Raw genomic sequence first — 6,000 nt, 5'->3', positions numbered from 1 at the left:
GGCGGAGATATGAGCTTTACCGGGTCCATTTATTTATAGAAGATTTAGAGATACAGCAAAGCAAAATCATGTTATGTTGGCTGGCTGATGCAAGTGACTATAAGAGCGTCAACAATGACATCCTCTTCACAATTCTATCTTTTTTTTTTCTATTGGATACATTATTTTCTTTTTCCTTTACATTATTTTTCACTATTTATATCTTCTTCCTCATTTTATTTTTTTAATTTATCCAACATTCAAAAATATACTCTTTCATTATCTTTTCACTTTCTCTCTCCTACTCACATATAACCCACTATACATTCTTTTTCCTATCACCAAAATCATTAATTATAATTTGTTTAATTATTGAAAAATAAATATTATTTAGCCAATTAATTTGCATAATTAATTAATTAGCGGATTACTAGTCGTAAAATTCAGCCCACACAAAAAATTGAAGTGTGTGAAATATAGGCAAAGTTAAGTTCATTTTATAGAGAAAAAAAAAGAGCTGTTGGTGAAATTATTTTGAAATTTACGTTATCGTTTTTTAATAACCGTTTTAAATAATACCGTTGTACAAAAATTAAAGTTAAATACAACCAATGAGATTGTGACATGTGTACTACTCAATCCTCTTCCTCCCATCTCCATCCTCTTCATGGAGAGGAGAGGATCAAGACCAATCCTTTTGGCCAAGAGGATTGTTATTTCCTCTATACATTCAAGAGGATAACTTAAAGGAGGAAAGAGATTACTAAGAGGAAGGTAAATCCTCTACAATGTTCATGGTCTAACCCTATTAAATTCTTCCAAATCACCATTATTTACTTAAATTATATCACTTAATTGTATCTATCTACCATTAATTTTATCAAAAAGTAGTGAGATTTAACTTATTAATAATAAATGTATAATTACTATCATTATATACAATATATCTCACTAGTAAGAACTATTATTAGAATATAAAGAGAAAAGTGAGGCGGCAATTCACACCCATAAAAGAGAATACGACTAAAAATCCACAAATAAATTCTTAGAATATATATATATATATATATATATATATATATATATATATATATATATATATATATATATATATATATGTATATTATGGTTACGATTGAGCCAAAAACATATAATTGTAAAAGTAACTATGTTACACAGAAAAACCACTATGAAATAACTTTTAAAATGTTCTTAATTTATAACATAGTATCTTTTTTGTTTATATATAGTAACAAAAAAAAAATTAAACAAAAACCCTTCTCATTTTAAAATCCTTTTTATTTGATCTTATATATATATATATATATATATATATATATATATATATATATATATATATATATATATATATATATATATATATATATATATTATATTAATAATAAATAATTATGAGTCAATTAAATTTTTCTTAGTGTAATGTTTGATTGTTTCTATGCTATTCCTTTATTCCAATTGATTCCATTGGTTTCCTAAGAATTGGGTCAATTTGATAAGGATTTTTTTTAGGAAAAAAAAGTTATCTAGAGGGTGAAATTTAGATAATTGACTAAATTGATGAGAGACTAAAAGTGATATGATTTGATAAAATTAAAATGCCTATTTTTATATTATTGGTTACATTTAGTATGTTTTATACATAGAGAATTTTAAATATAATATTTTTCATTGAAATTTTTAATATAACTGGCAATTTCTTATAAGGTATATTTAAAGATATTAAAATTTGATTTATACTTGAAAACTCTAAAAAACTTAAAAAGTAAATTGTGAAATGGAGGAAATAGGAAAACAATTTTTGAATTAGAATTGATAAAATTGCAGCTTAAATCCTAACCTAACCTTTAGCGTATTAAAATATAGAATCTAATGGATATAAAATAATTGTGAAGAAGGAGAATCTAGCCGCCAATCTTATTTAAATTAATTACAGATTCCTGTACGATGTTATATTTTAATTAGGAAAAAGAGTGAGAGTACTAATAATACCAACTCACAAGATTTAATTGAGAAAACAACAATGGAGCAGCATTCAAGTTGCGTAATGGAATCTGCCGTATACGTACACGCTATGCCTTGCTGGCTTTGCTTTCTCGTTCGTTTTCACTACTAGTGCAAGTGCTCTTGCCCACTCCCAATTTATTACTCCTAATAAGTCTTATGTTCTTTTTATTTTAATACACTGCAAAAATTATATCAAAACTAAACTCTATTGTGTATTGTGTATTGAATTTAAAAAGATCGAAAAGTTAAATTGTAAATATTCATGTTGCCTGTTGGCAAATATAGTCATAAGTGGTCCAACACTATCTATAATAGTACAGTGTTCGTCAAATATATATTCGTCAATCTTAGTATTTTTTTTTTATATTTTATGGATCCTAAGTAAATTGAAAGGAATAATATTTTTTTAGATAAATTTTTTATTAAGACCATCTCATTATAAGACAACGGATTGGCGAATTTTTCATATTCTATCTCTCTGTCTACTGATTCTTAAAAAAATTTCATTCAAGATAAAAGCCAAAACTGCCATAAGGGTTTTGGGATCCTCTCCTAAAGCCCACTACTATAAATACATGATGTCATGCATCGCTGAGGGTAACAGATCTTTTTACATTGAAACCCATACAAAATATTCTATTGAGCTTTAACAGCAATCTTCTCAGTACCTTACTGACTTAATCATCGGAGGAGGACCCCTTGGGAAGGAAGATACGGTGAAATAGCTAGGACGACACTCAAGCCTCCCCAATAGTTCATATCCACTTTGAACTTTAAATGACATTCTCTTGATCCTCGTTGAGAGTGTTGATAGTTCATCTCCAACAGGAACATATATTATAACTATCATTATTAATATTGACGTGTCACATATTTATTAATTAATAAGTGTTTACTTCATTAACTAACATTTTCAGATATTAAACTATATTCTAACTGTAAACACTAGACAAGTATCTAATTTTCAGGAACGATACTAATCAAGCTATATACTTCAAGTATTCAACGTAGTTAACTTTTTTTTGAATAGAAGTGGAATCTAACTTTTCCAATGTAGAAGTAAAGATAAGAATTCAAGTATTCAACGTAACATCATTGTTATTTGTGACGAGTGACAAGTTCAAATTGTAATTTCGAGTGACGAATATTTATCACTCATGTTTTTACTTCTTACATTAATAATGTTTGAATCACTATATATTAATTACTAATAGTTTTTGTTAAAGAATTAACAAAAAATTCGATTTTCAAATTCCAAAAATATGTTATATGGAGATCATTTTAAAAGAAATATGAATGTAAGACATATTTAGATCTCACAAATAAAGTTTTAATTTAATTTGTCACTTAGATCAATATGATTTGCACATATAATGTTTTCGTGTGACATATAATATCATGTCAAAGGACTCTTTAACTAAAAGCTAATAAAACACTCCATATCTTAGTTAAATAGTCTCATTTATTTTTTGTACAGAGACCAATAAATCAAGCATAATGAGTTTAAGTAATTAAACATTTAAAAATAAGGGAAAATAAAAAAATAAAAATAAAATTAAAATGGTCAAAAATGATAATCATTATTATGTTAACTAATAACAACTTGTTTATTTTTGTTTTTTTTTTTCTAATTTTATGAAGAAAGTTTATCACCAAATTAGAATAAAATAAGTATTATTTGTTACTCTCTATGTTTCATTTTAAAAGTTTACATGCGAAATATTTCATTTTTCATACGATGAGAGAGAAATTTAAATGATATAGCCTTTATGAATAATTAATAGTCTAAATATAATCATATGAGATGTTTTCATATTTGTCTTGATGTACAAAAAATTCAATTTTTTTTGAAAATATTTCTAATGGATTGACCCATATTATATTTAGAGTGTTAAAAGGATTATTTATGAATTTAAAATGATCAATTACAAAAATAAATTATTTATATGAACTCATCTCATAATAAAATACGGAAGTCTCAATGGTCACAAAAATTTGCATAGGGAATGCGTATATGTATTACTATATAACAGATACAATTGTTTATATTAGTCTAGTGATGTGTATGCATCATACTTCACAAATTGTCTATATTCACAACTAAGATATCTCTACACGATACTTTCTATGTTCACCCATTATTATTCTAGTTTTGATTTCAATCTATGAAATTAAACAAATGGCAGATATTTTTGGGGCGGAAGGAGTGTGACCTCTAAAAGTTTTTGGGTGATTTTACAATTGTTTACAAATTTATTGTAAATTAAATTAATGTGATTTAGTGGTTAAGTAATTAATTTCCAAACGAGTGGTTGCAAATACTAATTTTATAACCTTTAATTTTTATTGGATAATAACTATAGTCTCCTCTAATTTGTGATACTCATTAATTTAGGACAGTTATAAATCCTATTAGACTCGCTCTACACCAGTCTTTATGTTTTAGCTTTGAGTCTTAATGGGTCTTGGTCTAGGATCTTTAGATCTAAACCCAACTCAGACCCTCTTATTGTACCTATTTAAGACCCAAACTCACTATGCCCGCTTTAGACCCAGTATATTATACAATCCAAAATCAATTTTAAGTTCATTCTAAACCTATTTTTATATTTATTTGGACTCAATTTAGACATTATATAACTTATATACTCATTTTAATACTAATGAAACCTTAAAATGTAAAAAAGTTTAAGTATGAAAATTAATATAAGATCTATTTTGGACCCAAGACCCATCAAATCAAATAGATTTGAGTTCAGATCCAAAATTTCAAACCTTAGGGGTCCGGTTCTAGAAATAGGTCCACCAAAAATTAATGAGTTTGAGTCTAGGTCCTAATTCAGATTCGATTGGAATTTGGATCCCACCCAAACTCGATCCATGACCATCTCTCCTCGTTATTGTGTCTTTGTTTGAAATCAATCTGTAATAAATATCTTCTTTCTAACTGTTGGCCTATTAGCCATGAATGATCTGCATTGGAATAATATTGTCTATTTTAAGTCGAGTCACATAGATTTATTTTTGGATATGTTTTTCAAAATCCATCAAGCTAATTTGAAGTTAGATCACTTATATAGTTGTCAACGCTTTTTTTTTTCATTGTGAAACTTAGCTAACTAATCTTAAACGAGCGGGCTAAGTCCGCCCATACTTTGAATTTTTTCAAAAAGTTGTCTAAACTTGGCCATACTTTAAATATTTTTTTCAAAATTATTGTCCTAAAACAGCTATTTTTTAAGCTGATTCCGCATATGATATTATTTGGTCGCAAAATTTTAAAAAGTAAAATCAAACACAAAGTTTCCATAGAGACCCCCATGGCCCCATAATTGAATTAACTTCCCCTCAATAGTCAACATGCTTAACCTTGGAATGCCTTAGAATTTGATAACATAGATACTTTTTGTTATTATAGAGGGAGGTTTGAACTTTAATCACTCTTGTTAAAACACTAGTTTTACAATTAAGTTTGTCATGTTAATTCACGTCATTTAAATTTAAAATAAAATCAAATTATACATTAAATATACTATAGATGAGTTAATTAATGTATTGTCTTCCATATATATGACTAAAGATCAAAACCCATTAAATATATTTTACTTAAATTGACATCACTTATTTTTTTTCTTGAATCTGCCACTGACCCGCTCTACCTAAGCTTGGCCACTTATTATAAAAGCCTTATCATGAGCCATGTTATGACACAATTGGTATCAAGAGATTCCTGTCATACCAACAGAAAGTCAAGACAATGTAGATATGCATGTGCATGTAACTTTCACTACTGCTACTTATAGTGGTCTACTTGCAACTTGAAAGACTAATTCTTTTTACCTTCATCAACTTGTCTTATGAACGAGATACGTACACGCTTGTTCTTAATTATCCATTCTTAATTAGATCATTTTCATAAGCACACCAAGATTATGTTAGCTCATTCTTTAGCATTTATCTTGGCTATTAATTATTGGTAGTTTTTGGACCATAAGT

The sequence above is a fragment of the Amaranthus tricolor genome, chromosome 17 (assembly GCF_026212465.1).
Source record: "Amaranthus tricolor cultivar Red isolate AtriRed21 chromosome 17, ASM2621246v1, whole genome shotgun sequence".
In the NCBI taxonomy this organism is placed as follows: Eukaryota; Viridiplantae; Streptophyta; class Magnoliopsida; order Caryophyllales; family Amaranthaceae; genus Amaranthus; species Amaranthus tricolor.
This window is presented reverse-complemented; position numbering follows the sequence as displayed.